Genomic DNA, 13493 nt, shown 5'->3' on the forward strand with positions numbered 1-13493 from the left:
ATATATATATATATATATATATTTTTACAAATGCTCGAACAAGCATAGAAGTGGATAGACGTGAAGGTCAAACTTCAAATTTTACCAGCATAGGTGAGGCATAAGCATAAAAAATGTTTTCTTATTTTTATATTATTTTAAGTTTTAATCATTTAAAAATTAAAATAATACATAACAAACATCAGAAATTATAAACTACTATACTTAGATAATAATTCCAATAATTAGTCAATCATATAATTTTCAAAAGAAAAACTTTAAACTTAGGCAAATGAAAGACTTTTAATAAAATTAATAAAACGCGCTTAGGTGCGCATTAAGTGATCAACTTGATAGTTGATCACTTAATTTCTTGCTTACTACTAAGGCAAAGCGTTTTGTCCACTCCGACGCACTTTTAGAGCATTAATTATCATTATGAAAAATATAATTCAATACTAAATTTTAATGAAATCTTATAAAAATTCCATGAAAAAAAACTCGTAGAAAAAATTCATGATATTAAATTTTTTTAATTTATTATTTCATTTCATTTCATTTATTTTTGTCAAATGTATAAATAAGTTAATTTTATATTCCAGTCTTGAAATCCTTACATATCTTAGGGGTCATGCTAAAATTCTTAAAGAACTTCGGTACTTTTATTTGTTGGGTTAGAGAATCCATTAAAATTTATTAAATTCCTTCTAATTAATGAAATCCTTAGAAATCTATGAGTAGTTGAAGACACATTCATTCCAAGCAAATATATTAAAATCTAAATTGGAGACAACTAGGTTTTAATATAATATATTAGGCCTCCACTTTGCAAACTTATAAATTACTTATAAATTGGCCAAACTTCAATTTCAACTCTACATTTCAATGATCCCATTAGTATTATTTATTTATCCACAACTTCTTTATAGCTACTCATAAATAGGCCATTTATATTTTTTTTTCCAAACGGATGCTAAAATACAAGTTGAAAACACCTAAATTATACAAAATTTTAAAATTCATTAAGATCCAAGTTTAGGGCACATTATATTTATATAAATTAAAATTTTGAAAGCAAACTTATTATAGCTTTTTTAAAAAAGGGAAAAATTGCAGCCGAAATATCAAATTTTTTGTTTATTAGCAGACTTTGTCCAAACTTTTGATTTGTACCACCGTGAGTATCAAACCTTTAAAAAATATGCAGCTCAAGTCCAAAATGACGGTTTCCATCTGTTTGACCCCAAAATTCGTTAGTTGACTCCAGAAATTAAAACTCTGATTATTTTTCCCAAATACAGCAAGGGCAATTTGGAAATATCTCATTTTCCCTATTAAATTAAAAATTTAAAAAGCAAAAAGAAAAACCATAACCCCCCACCCATCTCCTTCTTCCCCAACCCCCTCACCCCAAAGCACTAAGCATCACCACCACCTAAAACCACCTTCGGCACCACCAACTCAACATTGGTCCCAATGCTGCCTTAAAATCAAACATCACCACCACCTAAAACCAACAGTTCCGTCAAGCACAGGAAAAAAATCTCAGTGCCGAATGAGACCACTTTCCTTTTCCCATCCCATGACCCCAACCATTTTCTCAAACACTAACACACCCATATCGGAAAGTTCACCTTTTTACTCCACCAATCTCTTGTTGGAATCTTCCACAAATTTTCTAAATTTTTAAGTGCAAGTCGATCAAATTTTCACCAATTGAATTCAATTGATATATGACGACATGACCACCACCAGGAATACTTTCTCAGAATAAGCAAGCCCAAAATCATATAGCAATCAAACAAGAAAAGCGATTTGAAGAGGTTTTGCCATACCCAATTTTGTTGTCAGATAGGGTAATTGAAGCTGTAAAGAAGGTGGAATCGAAGAGGGTTTGCCAGATGCTACGTGTTGTTGTGTGTCTTTTCACCTCCACCATCGCTGGTCTTTCTTTCTACAACCAGTGGAGGTATTGTTTCTAAGTTTAAAGCGACGGTGGTGAGCTGGCATTGGGGCCGATCTTGAGGAAGAAGAAGGTTTGGTTTTGGGGAGACGGGGTTGGGGAAGAAGGAGTTGGGGTAGGGGGTTGTGATTTTCGTTTTTGCTTTTTTAATTTTTAAGTTAATAGGAAAAATGAATATGTCCAAATTTTCCTTGCTGTATTTGGGAAAAATAATCAGATTTTTAATTTTTGGGGTCAACTGACGGATTTTGGGGTCAAAGAGACGGAAATCGTCATTCTGGATTTGAGCTGCATATTTTTTTAAATATTTGGTACTCACGGTGGCACAAATCAAAGGTTTGGACAAAGTCTGCTAATAAACGAAATGTTTGATACTTTGGCTGCAATTTTCCCTAAAAAAATTCAAAATTTCTACTCAAAAAACGGAGGCATAATAATAATAATAATAATAATAATAATAATAATAATAATAATAATAATAATAATAATATAATTATTATTATTATTATTATTATTATTATTATTGTAAGGAAAAACAGTTCTTCCCTTCTTCTCTCTAAATATTAAATGGTATTCAAGGCGTAGGCAGCAAATTGGCTTTTTAATAGGGCTTTTTTAAGGTACGATGATCGTAACTAAACCTATTTATTAGTTTGCTTAACTATGATATGGTGCTCTTCGTTCCATTTCCAATGTGTGTGTGATGAATTTTAGAAATTCTTTAATATATATGCAGGAATGTGAGAACTTGGAATTGTCACAATCTACCAGCATTCAAGCGGCTCATTTTCTTGTCCCTATTCACAATTGACGTCAAAGGAGATTCATTTTTCAATTGGGTAACTCACAATATTAGTTTTTCTACTGGAATAAGCATTCCCAATATCGCCTTATTTACAGTAAGGATCCTCCAAAAATTTGAAGCATTTAATTTTTAAATAAAAATCGCTCATAAGGAATACTCAATGTTCTTATAAATCTATGAGGTAGACAAGCTACGTATATTTTGAGACTCAGAGGTAGTAGTTATACATTTCTTATATGATTCTCAAACCATTAGTAAAATTTAAAAATTCTTTCCCTTTAAGAATGTAGTTAGAAGATTATACTTTCTCCAATTTGTGTGGGTTCTGCTGGAACGAAATCCTTCATGCCATTAATTGGCCACGTTTCTCACTCAAGGGTTGTAATGACCTACAAGGAGTGAAAAATGTACACTTGATAAAGTATGCATAGACATCAAAAGTGATAAAGTAATTGAATTTCAAGTTTCAGTCATTTTTCTCTTCGTGATGGTGAACTTCTTATTTCCGTTAAATTTCAACATATAATTTTCTTTCACGGTTTATAGTTGATGATAGCAATACCGTCGAATGTTTCTTTCGTAGCTCAATGAATTGATACCGATTAAAGATTTCGATTAGATTGATATTATTTGCTTCGTTTTTTTGCCGTCGTCCCCTTTGAAACAATAGTGATATGTTCGAGGATTCTCCAAAACATATCTACAGGAGTACTAAGCCTTCCCTGTATCGCCTTATCGATCTCAAGTATCCTCCAAAAATTGAGGCATTTAATTTTTAAATGGAAATCACTCATAAGGAATCAATGAGCTCATAAATCTATAAGGTAGATAATCTACATGCAATTTGAAACTCAGAAGTAGTAGTTACCAATTTCTCATATGATTCTCAAACCATTGGTAAAATTTAAAAATTCTTTCCCTTCAAGAATGTTGTTAGAGCATCTTCAAGATGCTCTCTATTTTTAAAGAGCATATTTTACAATTTAGAGAGTAAAAAATTTAAGTACTTTAGAATACTCTTTTTCTTTATCACTAAATTTTACTACGTCTGAAAAATATTTATTATTTTTTTTATCTTTTTTTTCCTCCTCTAGATAGCCTCCAAATTATTATTATTGATTTTTTTAAAATAAAGAGTAACTTGTGTTTAAAGAATTTCTTGGAAGTGCTCTAAGAAAATAATATTTCTCCAATTTGTGTGGCTTCTGCTGGAACAAAATCTTTCGCGCCATTAGTTGTTAAGTTACTCAAGTAAGGCTGTAATGAACTACAAAGAGCTAGAAATGAACACTTGAAGATTAAGTCTGCAACTTTAGTAGAGGTATACCTGATAAAGTTTACATAGACATCAAAAGTGATAAAGCAATTGAATTTCAAATTTCAGTCAGTTTTTTCTCTATGATAATGAGCTCCTTATAGTTGATGATGGCAATACTGTCGAGTGTTTTGTTGACCCCAAAAAATATTGTCAATAGATACCGGACCCACCCGCGCACACGTAAGCGAAGGTCCAACACGCAAAGACACGTGGACGGTCTAAAACGGACAGATCAAGGGCGTGGAAGTAGCTCAACGGCGCAGGACGAGAACGTTCGGAATCCGGCGAGATGGTTGTAGACCGATCGTACAATAATTACCAATTGATGTTTCTAAATGTATGTCTAAATATGTATGAACTCGTTTGTGTTGTAAGATAATAAGAAAGAGAGAGTTGAGTAAAGTATGATTTCTTGTATTGATTCTTGCATTAGCCTTTGTATGGGGTATATGGGGGAGTATTTATAGTGTCACTAATTAGATCGTGACCTTTGGTTCGGGGTACACGTGGCCTCATCCGGTTGAGTTACATGTCAAATTGTAGGCATCAGCCGTACCTAACATGTTATACATTTATTGATTGCCAGAGCCGCCTCTACTAGTGACAAGACTTAACAAATACACTCATGACAAACATCCTATCAATCATTCAAGGAAGATCTTTGTACAAAAGATCTCTTGGGAGAGGTGTCTATGGAAAATGTTGCTTTGTGCTTCGGATGCTGCCACCTCGGCTACAAAGCTTCGGCGAATAGGGCCTCGTCCACCTTCAAAGGGCCTCGGTGTATGGGCTTCAGAAGCTCCTTATGAGGCCATGATAAAGGGGCCTCAGTGTACATGGGCCTAGGCATCTATGGACCTCGGTTTATGGTCCTCGGCTATGCAAATCACCTCGAATTATGTACCACGTGGTTCGGCAGGAGTTAGCTGTGGGCCCCGGTGGGTTGCCCAAGTGTGCGAACATGTAACAATAGTCTCCCAAGTCCAAGTATAGTCATTTATGTAATACGAGGACTTTGATGAAGTAAGCTAGCCAGTTAAGTTGAAAGAATTTTTTAAAATATTTTTTTTTGTACCCCAAATAATAGTCCTCCAAGTCCAAGAATAGATATTTATATCATGATTGGAGTTAGAGATTTGCTGTTGTTGTCTAAGAAGTGATGAGAATGATGAAGCCGAGGTGGTTGGGAAAACAAAACCTGCGAGGCATGATGGCTGAATTCTGATGAAGAAGCCGAGGTGATTGAGAAACCGAACCTATGAGGTTTGATGGCTGAATTTTGATGAAGAAGCCGAGGTTGTTGAGAAACCGAACCTACGAGGCTTGATGGTTGAATTCCGATGAAGAAGCCGAGGTGGTTGAGAAATCGAACTTACGAGGCTTGATGGATGATTTCTGATGAAGAAGTCGAGGTGATTGAGAAATCGAACCTGTGAGGTTTGATGGATGATTCTGATGAAGAAGCCGAGGTGGTTGAGAAACCGAACCTACGAGGCTTGATGGCTGAATTCTGCGGCACATTGACAATAATTGTTCCTCGGCAGCTATGCCAATGATTTGATATTTTGCGCATATTTCGAGAAAAAGTGGCTGAACCGTTACAACTTCCAAGGCGCCTGCTGCCGTCGAATTAAAATCGTAATCATGAGAACAGCTGGAGCTTCTAGAAGCAAATGCGTTGGAGGAGGTACGTGGGGGACACACTTAAATCGGAGGCGTAGGTTTGAAAAATCGTTTGAATTCTACTCCTCAGGTTCAGATTGGATGGGCTTTGATCAGACGGTTGGGGTTCGTCCTGGCCCTTTATAAAAGGCGAGAGACCCCCATTGTCTTGGATTTTCTACTCTTTGCAATCCAATTTTTCTTTCAAAGCTAAAGTTTTTCGGCGTCGAAGCTCTTTGTCCCCTGATTTTCCGATAGCATTTTGTCGGCATAGTAATCCTGTAGGTATTTTTTACTGAACATCCCTTGTATTGTGTTCTTAGTCTTTTTTTGAAATGGAGTCCACCTCGGGTAGAGAGTTGGTCACTGTCGGGTCGTTTGGTAGGGGGTCTAGTTACTGGGGGGACTCCGAGGTTGAGCAGATTGCTATGACCGAGGAGGCAGCAGACTACAATGTAGAGTGGGGGGCGTCTAGAGTCCCTTCAAATATGACATTGAAGAGGTTGGGGAAGATAAGGGAGAGGTACTGTGTACCTCATTACGTTGAAATGTTAGTACCCAAGGCCCATGAGCGAGCCTGCTATCCGAGGCTTGGGTGCGTGGCGGTGAGCGAATATTTGTTTAAGACAGGTATGCATCTTCCTCTGTGCCCTTTCTTCAGGACAGTGTTGAGGAACTTCATGTTGTCGCCGGCCTAGGTTCTGCCAAATGGGTGGAGCCAGTTGGTTGGCTCGTACTTCCTATGGAAGGAAGTGTCGTTTGGGGAGGACATGCCTCTTCACGTCTTCATGACCCTATTCCAGCCTAGGATAATAGGTAAGGAGTTAAGGGGGTTACTTGACTCCCTGGAGGGCCCATGCACCATTTGTGGTGGGGCTGCCTTCTTCCATTAAGGGGTGGAAGGAGTCGTGGTTCTGGGTGAGGGTCAGGTGGCAGGCGGTGGAGGGAGACACAACCCTGGCTTGCACAGTACCGACCCAGCACTACGAAGCTCGTGAGTCTCCCAGCCTAAGTAGTTTGCATTCTGTATTCAAATTTATTTTTTCTCTAACTGTTGAGGCTTCGTTTGCAGATAGCAGTACGAGGTTCGAGCTGAGCAAGGAGGAGTTCAAAGTGATAGAGGACATTTACAAGAGTCCTCTTAAGCTTCGCCACTTCGACCACCTCATCGACCGAAGTCGCTACTTTCTTGATTTTGAATTGATGGCCTCCAAGGGTAAGAAGCTCCTATACTTAGTATATTTCTTGCTTTTCTTTTTGATGCTAATGCGTTGACATGTTCTGTAGACAAGTTCAAGAGGAGGGAGTACCTAGCCCCTGATATGGCCTCTATACTTAGGGCCACTTTCACTGTGAAGGCGAGGCCCTTGAAACGGGGGTCCAGTGGTGCCAAAGAGGTTAGAGGCAGGGTTGAGCGCCTCTCTAAGGACGACAGCTCAAGGGCTCCAAAAGAGGGGTCTCCTCAGAGGACGGAGAAGGCAAAAGATCCTCGGGAGATGGAGAAGGTCCTCGAGGAACCAAAGAAGAGGAAGCTAGTGCATGTCACCAGCTCGTCAGGAAAGTTTGGGACCTCTGTGTCCCATGAAGGCAAAGAAAGTAGTCAGCTCAAGCTCATTGCAGCCACCTCGAAAGCTATAAAGATTGGAATGGTTCGTCGAGCCGAGGCTGAGGAAGCTAAGGAGGAGGCTGCGAGGAGGGAAGCGGAGTCGACAGAGGAGGAGGCTGCCAAGCAGAAACCTGCTAGGGTGCAGGGGAAGTCTCCGAGCTTCCTTGCCGAAAGGGAGGAAGCTTTGGCTCCAGCGTTCGTGGAGGCTCTGCCACCTGAGATCCGAAGTGCCACAGAAAGCTTCTACAAATTCTGGACGGATCGGTGGCAGTTGCACGCTTCTTCATGTGACGCCACACACTTGACGAGGATCCTCGTGAGTCAAAGTGTGAGGACTTTTGGCCTCGCACCGGAGTGCAGAGAGGCCCTCACTGACTTTCAAACGAGGACCCTGTCCTCGGAGAAGAAGGCAGCTTCTCTTGCAGAGGAGCTGAAGGGGGCTAGAGCCGAGGCAGATGAAGCGAGGGCTCAAAAACTTGAAGATACGGCCAAGCTGGAGTCTGCCTTGGCTCAAATCGAGGCACTAAAGAAGGAGGTATATGAGTCCCAATGCGAGGTGGCCTCCTTGACTAAGAAAGTAGAGGTCTCCAATGACTACCAAAAGGTGATTGCCGAAGCCTTGGAGAAGGCAAACATGGAGCTAGCAGGGGCCCAAGATGTGTATAAGTTCATTGAGGGCCAAATTAAGTGGTACGTTGATGATGCAACCAAGGCTAGGGAGGAGGCCCATAATGCAAAGGAGGAGGCGGTGAAAGACTACATCGCTAACTTCCACAATACCGAGGAGTACAAGAGCTTCAGCACTTACTGGAGAAATTTTGCTTATGCCGAGATGATAGAGAGGGCTGAAGAGCTTTATCCAAATGAAGACCTGTCACAACTGAAGTCGGAGTTTGTGGATGAAGTGCCTCAAACCCCAGCTGATGAAGCAGTTGGAGATGAAGTAGCGGAGGTAGAAGAGGAAAGTTCTGATGCTCAAGCTGTAGAGGCCCCGGCTGTTGAGGTACCTCTCCCATCGTCACAGGCTTAGGATAATTTTCTTTTCAGTTATTTCCGATGTACTGGCCTCAGGCCCCCTTTTGTAATCTTAATTGAAAATCAATGGAATACCTTCTTTCGTTCAATGTTTTTCTCCTAAGTGTGTTGGCTTCGTCAAGCAATTGATCTTAACGTTGATTGAAGAACTAAATAACTTTAACTTGGTATCCTAACTCCAATCACTTAAGCGAGCAAGTTGTACACAAGACTCACGAACCATGAACAACATTGGACCTAAGCAAACAAACTGTATATAAGCTTAATAATTGTAACCTAAATAGATCCTGACTGGATCGTGTTTCAGCCGAACTGGGAATATTGTCTGATTCGAAGTGTATACGCCTCGAAATTTGAACGAGGTTGCGACGCTTCTCAATATGGTGGATGGTTCAGCCAAGTTGAGGTTTTTCCCAGTGGCGTTCAATCTCGCCAAAGGGAGGCAAGTGCATGCGCCTCGGAGTTCAAACGAGGTGGCCCAAAGATGGGATGCTGGCCTCTCCTCCGAGGTGATGACGCTTCCCAACATGGTGGATGGTTCAACCATACTGAGGCTTCTCCTAGTGGCGTTCAGCCTCGCAAAAGGGATGCAAGTGCATGCGCATCGGAGTTCAGATGAGGTGGCCCAAAGATGGGACGCTGACCTCTCCTCCGAGGTGATGACGCTTCCCAACATGGTGGATAGTTCAGCCATGCCGAGGTTTTTCCCAGTGGCGTTCAGCCTCGCCAAAGGGAGGTAAGTACATGTGCCTCGGAGTTCAGACGAGGTGGCTCAAAGATGGTACGCTGGCCTCTCCTCCGAGGTGATGACGTAATGTGACATGAATTCGATCATGGATAATTTTATTGAATCATGGAAATGTTACATAAGTTGGGAAAGATCATCCAGCAAGGTAGTACATTCATTGATAATAGATTCAAAGGTGCTCAATGTTCCATGAACGAGATTGTGCCTTGCTGTTTATGTCTTCAATCCAGTAGGTCCCAGATCAGATCTCCTCTCTGATTTTATATGGACCTTCCCAGTTCGGGCCCAGGGAACCGGTGCCAGGTTCTTTCGAGGAGAGGAAAACTCTCCTAAGGACCAAGTCGTTGATTTGAAATGACCTCTTCTTCACCTTTGAGTTGAAGTATTTCGTCATCTTTCTTTGATATGTGCCGAGCTTCAGCTGGGTGTCATCTATCATTTCTTCAATGAAGTCGAGGTCGCACCTGCAAAGCTCCTCATTTGTTATTTCACTGAAATGCAGATGTCGTGGGGATGAAAGTCCGACCTTGACTGGGCTTATCGCCTCAGTCCCATATGCCATGAGGAAAGATGTTTCCCCTATTGGGGTCCTCGCAGTGGTTCAGATTGCCCAAAGAACCCGTGGGAGCTCATCCACCCAGGCCCCTTTTGACACATCGAGCTTCCTTTTCAGGACGTGTTTGATTGTCTTGTTCACAGCCTCAACCTGGCCATTTGCTTATAGGCGGTGAGACGTGGAGAAGTGCTTCTTGATGCCAAGTTCTTCACATAGACTTCTAACCTTCTTGTTGTCGAACTGTCTACCATTATCTGAGACAATCGAGTAGGGAATCTCAAACTGACATATGATATTCTTCCATAAGAACTTGGAAGTGTTGGCTTCTGCAATTTTTGCCAGAGGTTCAGCTTCAACCCACTTCGTGAAGTAATCAATGGCCACAATTGCGAAGCTCGCACCTCCTCTGCCTTTTGGTAGAGGATCTATGAGGTCCACACCCCACTTCAAGAAAGGCCAAGGGCTGGAGACCGCGATCAAATCTTGCGATGGTTATCTTTGGACAGGAGAGAATCGTTGGCATTTGTCACATTTTCGTACAAATTCAAGGGCGTCCCTTTTCAAGGTAGGCCAGTAGTACCCCTGTCTCAATTTCTTTTGCGCTAAAGAGAGGCTTCCAAAGTGGTTACCGCACACACCCTCATGGACTTCTCTTAAGATGTAGGTAACCTCTTCTCCTCCGACGCATCGTAATAGTGGAGAGGAGAAGCTCCTCTTATAGAGTACATCCTCAATGAAGAGGAAATGGACTGACCTCCTCCTTAGCTTGTAGGCCTCATGCCTGTCAGTGGGAAGTACCTGGTCCTTGAGGTATGCCACGATGGGCTGCATCCAGGTAAGAGTCCCAGTGACCCACATTACATTGGGGGCCTCGATTGACGGCATGACGAGGTACTTTATAAGGACTACTGTGAGTAGTTCAGAATCCTTGCTACTTGCAAGTTTGGAGAGTGCATCCGCATGTGCGTTTTCGATGCGGGGGATCTGGATCAACTCAAATCTTTCAAAGGATGGAATAAGATTCATCACCATTTTCAAGTAGGAGGCCATCGTTTTGTCCTTGGCTGAGAAGTTACCGTTGACTTAGCTAACGACTAGCTGGGAGTCACTACTGATAAGTAGCCTCTTTACTTGCATTTCTTTGGCTAACCTGAGGCCTGTGAGAAGTGCCTCATATTCTACTACATTGTTGGTGGCTTTGAACCCGAACCTCATCGTCGAGGTCAGCTTGTGACCTTCCGGGCTGATGAGGACAACTCCGGCGCCCGAGCCGGAGTCCCCAGCCGACCCATCAACGAATATGTTCCACATTGGAGGATCGACTTGTTCCATGATTTCATCCACCTCGGGTAAGTTAGCGAATTCTGCCACAAAGTCAGCTAAGACTTGACCCTCGATGGCTGCCCTAGCCTTGAACACGAGGTCAAACTCACTTAGCTCCACCGCCCATTTCAATAATCTCCCTGAGGCATCCGGCTTTTGGAGTACCTGCCTTACAGAAAAATTTGTTAGCACGTGGATGGTATGGGCCTGGAAGTAGGGTGTCAACTTTCTGGAGGTCGTGATCAAGGCCAAAGCGAGCTTCTCCATATCGAGGTAGCGGGTTTCCGACGATAGGAGTGCTTTACTTGTATAATAGACGGGGAGTTGGGTGATTCTCTCTTCTCGGGTTAGAACCGCACTAATGGCCTCATTGGAGACGGCTAGATACAGCTGTAGAATTTCACTGGGCTTCGGTTTGGAGAGGAGGGGGGCCTACCCTAGGTGCCTTTTTAGGCCTTGGAAGGCCTCTTCACATTCATCATTCCACCGAAACTTCTTACTAGCTTTCAGCACTTTGAAAAATGGGAGGCATTTATCCGTAGCCTTGGAGACGAAGCAGCTAAGCATGACTACTCGTCCAGTCAAGCTTTGCACCTTCTTTGGTTTTTGGGGGGACCTCATCTTGCATAGGGCCTCAATCTTCTCAAGGTTGGCTTCAATACCACGCTGGTTGACCATGTATCCTAAGAATTTGTCGGACGCCACTTCAAAGGCGCATTTGAGGGGGTTGAGCCTCATCCTATATCTTCTTAAGATTTGGAAGGTGCTGTTGAGGTGCGTTATGTGGTCTCCAGCTTCCAAACTTTTTACCAGCATGTCGTCTACATAGACCTCCATTGTCTTATCGATGAGGTCCACAAACATTTTGTTGACGAGCCTTTGATATGTTGCTCCGACATTTTTCAACCCGAAGGGCATTATGTTATAGCAGTAAAGGCCTCGGTTTGTGATGCTTTATGTGTGTTCCTCATCGGCCGGGTGCATGGAGATTTGATTGTATCCGGAGTATGCATCCTTGAAACTTAATAACTCGTGCCCAACCGTGGAGTCTACCAGTTGATCAATCCTTGAAAGTGGGAAACTGTCCTTCGGGTAAGCTGTGTTGAGGTTGGTGAAATTGATGCACACCCTTCACTTGCCGTTGTGTTTCTTTACTAAAACTGGATTGGAGACCTACCTCGGGTAGGTGGCCTCCCGAATGAAGTCATTCTAGATGAGCTTATGAACTTCTTCCTTCAGGGCCTCGTACCTCTCAGGATTGATGGCTCTTCTTTTTTGTCTGTGCGGGGTAACCTTAGGATCAATTTTCAGGTGGTGGCAACTGACCTTGAGGTCTATGCCTACCATATCCTCATGCCTCCAAGCAAAGATATCGATGTTCCTACTTAGAAAATCCTTGAATTTTTCTTTTACAGTGCTGGACAAATTTTTGCCCACCTTTAACAATTTGGATGGGTCTCGAGGGTCCACTGAGAAGCTCTCAAGCTCCTCAACTAGGGATGCTTGAGGTTCGTGTTCAATCATGCGGGGGTCAATTTCATCGATGACCACTACTTCTGGATTGGGTGCTGCATCAATCATTTCGACATCTTCCGGTTCGGCAGGAGCATCACCTGGGGCATCAGCCATGACTACATCGGCAATAATTACATGGACGTCCCGGGGCTCTACCTTTCTGATGGAGCTTAAATAACATTCTCTTGAGCCTCTTTGGTCGCCTCTTACCGTTGCCACCCCATTTTCAGTCGGGAACTTCATGCATAGGTGGTGGATGGAGGTAACAGTTCCCAATTCTTTCAGGGCCGGTCTACCCAGTACTCCGTGGTAGGCCGATCGGCTATCAACAATGAGGAATTCCATGAAATTATCGTGGTTTGGGGAGACTCTCTTATCTCTACCGCGAGTGTGATTTTTCCTCTCGGAGTAATGCTATCTTTGGTAAATCCGTATAAAGGAGTGGTGGTGGATGTTAACTCATGGTCCAGTATCATCTTGTTAAAAGTAGATCCAAATAGAATGTTGACGGAACTACCATTGTCAACTAACATTCGTTTGAGCCCATTCCGGGCTATGACTGCTCTTACCACAAGTGCATCGCAGTAGGGGTAGTGAACCCCTTCAGTGTCCTCCTGAGTGAAGACAATAGGTGGAACTTGATCTCTTCGGGAGCTGTGGCCCACAATATAGCTGGTAAGCGGGGCGCTTGGCCTCACGTGCATAATTCCTTTTGGTGTTCCGCATTTTTCCGCCTACATAAGGGCTTCCAAAAATGGTATCTACCTCATAGATAGGAGCCTCATCTTGAGTTTGTCGGTTTCTTCGGTGTTTGTACCCTTCCCTGGACCTTTCTGCTTCACGCTTCCTTCGTTGCAGAGAGACATCCCTTTGACGTGGAGCAGCCTCTTCAGGCCCAGGTCGGTTATTGTACCTTGGTGGGAGCCTGTTCGCTTGGGGCGAATCATTTCTATCCCTAGGGGGTTCTTGTCGGGAGCGGTGAG

Source organism: Olea europaea, unplaced genomic scaffold, assembly GCF_002742605.1.
Source record: "Olea europaea var. sylvestris unplaced genomic scaffold, O_europaea_v1 scaffold537, whole genome shotgun sequence".
Classification (NCBI taxonomy): domain Eukaryota; kingdom Viridiplantae; phylum Streptophyta; class Magnoliopsida; order Lamiales; family Oleaceae; genus Olea; species Olea europaea.